Genomic DNA, 11,066 nt, shown 5'->3' on the forward strand with positions numbered 1-11,066 from the left:
ATTATACAGTACTACAATATGTGGGTTTTGCGTATTAGGGTCGAACACTGATGCGGCCCTCTAATGAAATACTGGTGGCAGCAGTGGCCCTTGGCTCAGTTTAGCTTACGACCTCTGACCCCTGAGGAACAGCAAAGCTTTAAATGCGTTATGCCAATATGGTCGTGTAATTTGGACACGTGCGTGGAAAATACGCAGCGACTGCAGTGTTCATTGGAAGTTCAGGTACTTGAGCTCAGCAGAGCTCCAGACGACTCACTCTGTCATAGTTATTTCTTCGCCGTCCCAGTGACTCTGCAGTTCTTCTGTTTATAATCTGTCAGCCGCTGCCTCGTCCATCCTCTCAGCCGAAACAGGCACAGAAAACACAGCTGCGGCTCCTCGTCTTCATCTTACAGAAGTGTCATATGTACACACACACATACACATACACAGACACACACAGGGACAGTTCCATCCATCATCTTAATCCTAGTCCTCTAGAGGGTTTGTTTGGATGTCCTAAACTTGCTACAGGACTAACTTGGACGTGGACACTCATTAAAGAGTTTGTCTTTTCTCTGCACAATGACGTGGTGTTTTCAGTCGAGCGTATAAAAAAAATGTGTGAACGTAGTGAATCAAATATTACTCCAGTGGAATAATCATCACTTCCTGGGTAAAAATGTGATGATTCCAAATATTGGGCTTTAGTTTGCACTAAAAGGTTAGTTCTAATAAATAAAGAACTGTTTGTGTGTCTGTTGTAACGTGAAATGGGGTAGAATACTAGAATGCATGAATACCTAATTGAAAATATCGATTCAGAATTATAAATAGCTGCAAGACTTCTCTAAGAGTTCTAAAAGGTTCTCTAAAATACATCTATAAAAGTTACTGTCTCGATACAAATGACCAAAAAAAAAGTTAAATATTAGCCATAAATTGTTTAAAACACGTCAAACCACAACTAGTTTAAAGTATTGTTCAGGCCTTAATTGAGCAGCGATGCTGGTGTCTAACCTAAATTAGCATTAGCATTAGCTTTTAATGTTAAAAAAAACAAACATAATTGGCCAATGGATGGCAGTGCAGTACTGAGTCCAAAAAGAAAATAAAGGAAAAATGCTTGATGCTTCCTAAATGATAGCTTTAAATTATATATAAAAAACCCATTAAGTTTTTTCTCCCCAACAAAATCCAATGTTTACAACCAAACAAAAATTGTTGTTGATTTATATCTGCCGCCCCAAAGTTCAGTTCCTAACAACCAATTGTGTCTGTCCTCTGCTTCAGGTCACTTTGAATAATCCGTCTTCTTTCTCCTAGCCTCTCTCTCCTCCCCTCTTCCACCTCCTCCATACTCTCTCCCTCATGTTGTGATGATTCCACCATATAAAGTCATGGAAAAACGAAAGGGTTCTGGTCTGAAGGCGACCCGTGCCACACATCACAGAGACAGATTCGTCTGAATGTAAAAGTTCAGTGCATAACTGGATGACAACAACCCAACACAACACCATATATGGTAAAAACAACACACAAACAAGCCGTCCTGCCGGATTCAGGGTGCATCTGCTGCTTATACTCTACTGTATTTACCAGACATTAAACAGACTGAAGGTTTTACCTCAACAGGAAGTGACTGAAACATAAAAAAATGTTACAAATAAATATGTTAAATATTTATCAATATTATACTAAAAGACAATTTACAGTAAAATATTAAAATATTCATTGGATGGTAAATTGTGCAATCCTTCAGTTTTAAATGTAATTCCTTATTGTTGTTGTTCCAAACATCAGTGATATTTCCCTCCTTTTTTAAGTCCTGTACCTCCTTGCAGCCCTGACCTATTTTGGTGCGAGTCTAAAAGAACTTTTTTTTTTATGAGAAACTCCAGGCAGAAGAACGAAGGCAGGGACTGTTTCTCTCCACAGTCAGCACTCTCCATGAACTCACTTAACCTGCACGCGTGAGACTGTTTTGTGTACGAGGACCGAGACACTTGACCACAGAGATACAGACCCACGGCGCTCAGAGAGAGAGAGAGGGAGAGAGAGACAAAGCCGTGACTGAGGCTCAGTTTGAGGGTCAAACGTTATCACTTTGATACAGAGCAGCTGTGGTCGGTTCAACACTTCCAGATCCTTTGACTTTCCTATTTTGAATTGTCATGACATGATACAATCATTTTTGAGAAAAAACTTCTCATCATCTTATCGCTTGTCATTTGGATGATTTTGGTTATCCATTTTTGGTTGTTTGTAGGCCACACGTGTGGTAACGCTAACTATCTTTTACCCAAATGTTTGTTGGCTACTTGGCTACTGAGACTTTCTTTTATTTTATCTTCTAGGTTTTGTAGTTAAGGTTCTAACTGGTTGCTCTATATAGCCATAGTATACATATATATACATATATATATATATATGTATATATATGTGTGTGTGTGTATATATGTATATGTATATGTATATGTATATGTATATATGTATATGTATATGTATATGTATATGTATATGTATATGTATATGTATATGTATATGTATATATGTATACTTCATATATCTATATATATACTGTATATAAATACTGTATATATATATATTTTTTTAACAATTCCTGTGTAAGTGTTTTCTGCGCAGTATTTTGTAACTACCATCACAGATTTCAATTGTCTACTAGCATTTTATTTAACTTTTTTTCATTCATTCATTCATTGTTTCGACAGTCAAATCAAAGTAGTTCACTCTGTTTCTAATCATTGTAAGTTGCCCCAAGAGGATTTGACTAGATGGCACTTCTATCTGATGAAGGTCATTCATTCATCTGAGTGGACTGTGATCTACCACACTGACCCAGTTCTGCTCTGACCTGAGCTCGTGGCCCAGCTGACCACTAAATCTCACCAGCTGTTTCCTGGCCCGTGTGTGTGTACTGAAATGCATGTTACGACAAATGTTGGCTGACTCTTGCACATAGGCTGACGTGTAGATTGATGTTGAATTTTTTTTTATTTTTATGAATTAATGTATTTATTTAGGCTACTTGCACTGAGAGACATGATGATGTAGATTTATGCAGGCACAGGACGTCACTGCAAGATTTAGATCTGTGGTGTCAAACATATGGCCCGCGGGCCAAAACCGGCCCGTCCCGGGATCAAAATATGGCCAACTTGATGAAACCCGATTGATGAAAAAAAAAATTTCACAAACACTGCATGTTAATGTTTGTCAAATATTTCATTAAATATAGTAGAAGAAGAAGAAGAAGTAAGAGAGGCAGAGAATCGATGCAAATCTCCTTAAATGGGAACCAAAGCTCAGCTCATGTGTTGCTGTTATCATCCAAAAAGCAGACCCTCTGACGACATTACACCCACACCCACTCCTGCCCTCTCATATGTGATAAAAACACGTGTTGGATTCATCTGCTCCTGTGCTTCCCCCGTGACATACGTAGGCTGAGTAACAGAAGAGAAATGTTGAAAAAAATGACGTTCTGATGTAATAGCGACACCTGGTTTCTCTGGAGGGACAGAGCAGCGGTGAGTGAGGCATGCAAACTGGGGAGAATTGGAAAGGAGACGGTGAAAAAGACGAGAAAGAAAAGGAAAGTGACAGGCTAAGAAATACTGTTGGAACCAGGTGGAGTTGTCAAGTACAAAAAAAATCATCAAAGCTCTGACAACTGTCAGGGTCGACAGGAGGTCACACTGAGAGGAAGTGTCAAATTTAAACAATGACAAAAATGAAGAAGAAGAAGAACATGGACTTCAGGAAAATATGTAGATGTTAAGACCTGTCTAAAAGTTAATTTTTTTAATGTTTATGTTGTGACTATTGCAACTATTTAGAACGTTGTTGGCCAACTATTGTGATATGGCTGTTTGTGGCTAATGTTTAATCTTTTCTGTGTCAGCTTTAAGCTGCTTTTGTTATGTTTCTGGCTAACGCTAAGCTATTAGCTTCTCATTACTTTTGGTTATCCTGTTTGCTAACTTTTTGATTATTATTTTTTTTCTTACATCAAGACTCAGTGTCTATGGCTTTTTTTCTAGGTACTTTGATATATCTATACTACTATACTATACAATTCCTCAAACAACTTTATTAGCATTTTACCAAACATTAATGGCAATTTCTGAGACAACTTCAGCTATAAATACTAAATAAAGTTGCGTTTTTAGGCTAATATTGACTTCTGGGAAAATGTGATGATAGATAGATAGATAGATAGATAGATAGATGGATGGATGGATGGATGGATGGATGGATGGATGGATGGATGGATAGACAGATAGATCTATCTATATAGAAAGTCATCTGACTTTCCATGGTAAATTCAAATGTTCTAACCTGCACCTGTGCTTACAGACCCCATCTAAAGCGGCATCTGACGTTTTCCCAAATGGATAAAAAAAAACACGTTTGTCCTCATGTTAACTTAACTAAATGGGGTTCATCTAAGGACAAATTAAGTGAGCTGAAATGAACAGACTGGTTTCATCTGCATCAGCCTTCATTCATCAGGAGAGAGAGAGAGAAAAAAAGCCTTATTTTTCATTTTACAGTTCCATTAAAGCCAGAACACGTTGGTGGCTCAATTACAGAGTTACACAACCATTATGTCATGTACAGTGATGAATGTAGGAGCCAGATGGGAATCATTTAATGCCCAGTGCTTTCGCTTCTTGTTACAATAAAAATGACTGGCTTAAGTAATTGTATAATATACGACATTTGTACTCCCTCCAACATTCGGCCTTTAACTGTGTGAGGGAGGGGTCAGAAGTGTAAGAATACTGCAAAAACTTTCAAAACATCATTTTTCACAGCTTTTCTCCCCCCCCCAAAAAAAGTCCCATTTACATTAACAAAAACTAACTCTGACCTGTAGCCTGCTCTGCTCTCTGGTCTCCTCCCTGTTCCTCAACCACTGAGTGTGATGTCATTCTGTACCAATCTGTACAAAAAACAACATTACACAAGAGCTACAGGTTTCCTAAACGGCTTTCAAAGTGTGTGTCAACCCAGGGTCAGGGGAAAGTCTTCGCCAACTGTGATAAGATAAGATGGTAAATATTAAATGACAGAAATCCCACGACACACCCACCAAACAAAATGTCACCAAAAAATGTAAAGAACGTGTATTTTCAGTTCATTCATTTGAACAAGTTACTTGATAAACCTGTGCCTGTTTAGTTTGACGTAACGCTGATATATCTGCAGGAATTGAAGAAAGATACATTTTTTAAGAGTCTCTCTCCCTTTTTTTTAGTTTTTATAGCCATCTGCTGCCACCTAGTGGAATTTCAAGTTCTGTCCGTCACTGCGGCATAGATGAACAAAGGAGGAGGAGGAGTGATTGGGAATCACTGCATTACAGTAGATAGTTTAACTACGGCGCTTCCAGAGGCTAGTAGTTAGCGTGCCTGCCTAACATGCAGGGTCAGGGTCCTCGGTTTGAGCCACAGAGGAACCACATATTTTTAACGGTGCAGCCTGTGTGGGATGGAAAGACTCCCACTATGACACTTCCTCTGTTTAAACTGCAGTACACACACACACACACACACACACACACACAGTGAGTGTCAACCATCAGAGAGATAACAGGTCTGTAAAGCCTTGATGTCAGGTACCGTAGGTAGAAACCGACTGGATGTCTTCGCTTTTACCCAAAGGTCAAGTCACGGTGCCCACTTCACCTGCCATTTTCCTGCCCACCCCTGTTCGTCACCCACTGACGCACGAACAAAGTGCATCCGAAATGCCAGAGCACGAGGAGTCACACGTTTAAATCCACAGGCAGGCGGCGAAAGGCGAAAAGAACGCGTAGATTCACAGAGAAACAGCTACAGTTCCAGCGCCGTGATCCGTGATCCGTGATCTGACTCTGACGTTCACGGTAACATCTCACCACATTTCCATACCATCTGTGCACCGCTATCGAGAGAAAAAGGGGGCTTTGACATCGGTACAATTACAGTACGATCTTACAGTACATGAAGGAGTCGTTCATCAGCAGGTCTATGTCTTCTGATTCTAGATTTTTTTTTGTAATATTAAATTATGCTTTCACTTTCTTTCTTTAAACGTATGACAATAATCATAATCCATAACATGTGTCTTAGTTGACCTGTGTTATGGTATCTATGGTATTATCTTACGTAAGGTTAGGTAGATAAGATGAACGATTGATTCCACTGAGCTGTCATTGTCATTACATTATCTGGTATTACATCAACCTGACTTCTCATTACATTAAGTAGGATCTATGGCCTTATAACTAGATGTCAGTATAATGCAGTGGTCCTCAATTATATTCTGTCATACCTCCCCCTTGAGGACAGAATTGTTTTTACGCCCTCCCGTCTCACAACTCGAAGAACTAAAATACTATAGAGGCCCTGATAACCTGTATATTTTTATCTGTACAAACCACTGTATGAGTTGCTGCCACCTAGTGACTGGAGGCTTGTTATCATTCAAGCATTACAGCAGTGGTCCACTTATGTCTAGTGTTCCATTGGAAGCCCTAGGGGGACCCGCCCCACTATTTTAGAAGTACTGATATACTATCTGACCCCCTGATGTTAGTATTCGACCCTTCCATGAGATGGCAGCATTAACTGAGGCCCCCAGTTTATTTGAGATTGAGATCCCTGCAAAGTGGGCTAAAATGGCGCACAACCAGCGTATGTAAACACAGCAGTTTCACACATATATAGCGCCATTCGACAACTATTTCCTGTGCTAACTAGTTGGCAGGTTTGAACATGTTTTTTCTACATCGTAATGTTGAAACAAGACGTTCTTAATACATTTATGGGCGATGGCGACGGAACCACGAAACGTCAAGGACATCGTAAACTGAGAGCTCAAGTCATCGTTTGTCGCAGTAATGCCAAATTTTGTAGGAGTCCTAAAAGTGTGTGTGCCTCACACACGTGCACACATGCAGCAGTAGAAGTCAGTGGCTCCTCCATCACAGTGAATCCAAAATAACTTCAAAGTGACTTTTCGTGACTGTACACGGAACACAGGGCAGAACAGTGACACTGGAGGTCAGGGTTTGATCTGATCTGTCTCTTTTAACTTCAGCAAAGGTCAAACTCCTACTACACACACATGAAAGAACACCAGTACAAAGGCATAACACGCTGCTGTGTGTTACGAAAAAAAAGCGGGGACATCCGTCCGACAGCACAAGTATAAATGCGCACGTGTTAGCCTCTGCGTAAGTACAGAACTTTGATGAGGTTTGTAGAGCCTTGACTCATGAGTTAGCTGTGGGAGCCATAAATTACTGTTTGAGTCAGCTGGTTACCTGGGAAAGGACGGCGGTAATTTCACAGGTATGTCTGTAGATGAAAGGAAAGTCAGAGTTCATCTTCTGTCGGAAGATCTCTAAAAGAACACAAAAACCTAGAGCAGCTGCCACTTAGGACTCGACCAGGACACAAATCACAGTTTTCTAGGAGGATCATTTTGACTATGTGAAGGACAGACAAAAGAATGAAACATTACAGGTTTCTTTTTCAAACTGCGAAGACAAACATGTGATATTATATATTTTAATATATAAGTCGCACCTGAGTATAAGTCGCAAACCTAGTCAAAGGATGAAAAAAGTGTGAGTTATAGTCCAGAAAAAATACAGTAATCAGATTCCTCCATAAAAATATATTGTTCTTATGTTCATATTTGGAAAAAAAGGTCTATTGTATATTTGACTGGTGATTAACTTACTACAGTTTTTTTTAATCTTTTGGGTTGTGACCCCATATGGGGTCACCAGAAATATCTAGTAATTGATTGAAAAATATTACTATTTTTTAATATTATTATTATTATTATGACTTTTAACTATTATTATTTTGACTATTAAACAACTGTTAGGTTAACGTCTACTTTGACAAATGTAACCCCTGTAGGGTGTGTGTCTCATATAAGAAGATCATGAAGTTCTTGGAACATGGAATTCACACAGCCTCATGATCAGCAGTGCCGTCGCTCAGACTCAGAAATGTGCAGACGTGGAGAGAAATCCGTCGATATGTACGTAGACACCCAGAAATAACACTGGTGAACCGACGCGCTCCTGTCATCGGCAGGTCTCCGTCTCGGCTCCCTCACATAAATCTTCACCCTTATGTAACTGAACTCGGTCGGAGGTCCCACATTCTTCTGAGCTGTAATTTTTGGTATTCTGATGTCAAAAAGAAACGGGAAAATATTGAATTGTTAAGAATAAACTTGCTCTGTCCAGCAGGACTTTCAAAGGTCATGTTTTATGGCCGTGTTATTTCAGAGTATTTTTGTTTTAAATGCTAGTGATTCGAAAGCATTGTAGGGCAACAGAGCCATCTGAGGTTACTAGAGAAACAGGCTGGTAAAATACCTCAGACTCTGTGGGAGAAGGACGACGTTAGGGAGACAATGAAACTAATATAACCCAGCAAGAAAGACTCCCCCATACCCGTAACTGTTAACTCCTCTATAACCTCCAGTCACTAGATGGCAGCATTGCAGCTTATTTTATTAATCTCTATTGATAATCAGGGGATTGTATCCAGAATGCTGGAGCCAGCAACTCAGACAGTGGTTTGTACAGATAAACAAAGAAATATTATTGAGTTAATATCTGTATCGGCAAAAAGTTAATATCGGACATCCCTAATTTTAACCTTATGTTTTTTCCTTTTCAATCTTTTCAAAAATGCCTGCCCTAACGCTCTTGAACATCTTCATGTTCGATCTTCTGTTTTCCTGTGCATGTGTTTGTTTGCGTTAACACATCTGGCCGCGTCAAACTGTTTATGAAGGTTTTACACCAGTGTTTTAACCCATCACCTTAGTGAGTGCATAACACTTAACTTCTACCAATGGCCCGCTATATCGGTATCGGTTGATATCGGAATCGGAAATTAAGTGTTTGAACAATATCGGCATATATATCGGAAAAAAGTTAATATCGGACATCCCTAATGAAAACAACGTTTTTATAGCTCTTTTGTAAACAAAAGGTATTTCATTCTGTGACCATTTCAACCATATGAGCAATTCAGCTAGCTTTCACATTGTTGTGCATCCATTTATTCAGAGAAGACGACATTTGGCTTCTTAAGGGGTCATAAAAAGAAAAGACGTTTGAAGGACAAGACCTGACGAAGCGGCGTCACTAAATTCCTGATTACCCCGACATTCTGTGGTCATTCCCTGGAATCAAAGTCAGATCTAATGACAGGATGTTAAAACCAAACTACGTCAGTCTTCATCAGTGTCCCAGGACTCCGCGAAAACCCACAGGTGATTTTCATTAGGACTTTCCGTTGTGACGCGCCACAGAAAAATAAAAACAATCTCATAAAAGATGATGTAGTGTCTAACATCAGTGAGCAAAGTGCCGAAATAAAAACCCACTCTGTCGCTCATTCAGACTGTTCAAGTTTAAGGTTACAACAGCGCCTTCCTCGGGTCACCTTCGCTCCGACTCCGGCGCCTTTTAAATCGTACATTCTCGTGTCCAAACTTCGTGAGGCCGCTCGTCAGGTGACAACTTTTAATCTGATGCAGCTTCGCCGTTCGCCATCAATATTCATTCCCACCAAACCTTTTCCAGATGCTGGGAGCAGGAATCCAGAGCAACCCTCTAAAACATCTCAGGTGCAGACCCTACCCCCACCACCAGCAGCACAACAGGAAATGACGCTGTAGATTTATTGTCCTGTAGTCTGTGCAGAAGTGCTATTTTTTTCTTGTTCTGTTTTTTTTTTCCACTGGTGAAATATGAGGTGGTCGGCTAGAGGAAGTGTCTGAATGTCAGTGACTTTATTTTGTTGCTGAAAGAGGAAGAGAAGAAGAGTGACCGTCCGATTTAAAACATGCAGTACACGTTAACGAGAAAATGTCATTAAAATATAATGATGTTGCTGTGTTGACACAAACTGACCACAGGAGGCAGCAGCAGAGCAAGTGTGTCGCCTGAAGCTAACGGACTTTAAGTCTTAAGTCCGACATGATAGTAACCTACAGCTCTCATATACCTTGATAGATTATCATTAAAGTGCATGTGTTTTTTTTTAAATACTAGTACTATGTTTTATGAGGAATAAACTGTAGCGTTGGAGTTTTCTTATAAACGGTTTTATTGGGGACAAACCCTGTTACGCAACATAGATGTGGCCGGATTACGTCAGCTGCTGGAGCAAATCGGAGCAGTGGAGCACATCGGTAAATACTCACTGTTTATTTTATCCTCATACGAGGAGAGTGAAGTAAACAGCTGTAGAAATGGTAAAGGCTTTTGTTGATTTGCGGTGTGTTTCTGCCGGTCCTGACATGTCAGAATGCCTTTTGTAAATACACAGTAATTCAGCGCGAGGGGTGTTCGCTCCCAGGGTTGTAAGGATTGCAAACTGGAACGGCGCTGTAAGGAAAACAAACTTCAAATATGGCCTCCCTGAAATATTTTTACGAGTTTCTGGGATTCATACGCAGAGTTTAGTACACACCCCATTCCAAGAAAGTTTGGTAAACTTTATAAAGATCTGCTATTAGGTTATGCACTTGTAAATCTTTGTGTTGAAAAGACACTTGGTTACTTTGACTAAAATTATTTAGCCGTTATCACTGTATTAAAGACTTCAGCTGCTTGATGTAACGGGCTACGAACTACAAGGGGTCCTCAGTTTACGACAGGGGTCCATGTCCATGTTTTCCCCCGTTGTTTTCATGCACATAAGTACAAGTACGCGTATTAGCCAATCTTCATGAACTTGAAGTGTTTCTCCATTACTTTCAAAATTCATCAAGCTGGCCGGATTGAACCCCCTAACGGACCAGGTTCGGTCCACGTGCCGTATGTTTGACACCCTTGGATTACGATGTCCTCGAACTACGACGTTTCGTGGTTGCATCTGCATATCCCATGCATTTATTAGGAACTTTTTTTCCCATTATTCTGTGTTAGCGTAGGTGAGTGACAAAGGTGCTTATGATTACATCGCGGGAACAGAATTACGACGTGTGTTTCCTTTTCGAGTGGCTACGCAACAATGAGATGACAGAAAATC

Source organism: Cynoglossus semilaevis, chromosome 16 (genome assembly GCF_000523025.1).
Source record: "Cynoglossus semilaevis isolate Cse_v1.0 chromosome 16, Cse_v1.0, whole genome shotgun sequence".
In the NCBI taxonomy this organism is placed as follows: domain Eukaryota; kingdom Metazoa; phylum Chordata; class Actinopteri; order Pleuronectiformes; family Cynoglossidae; genus Cynoglossus; species Cynoglossus semilaevis.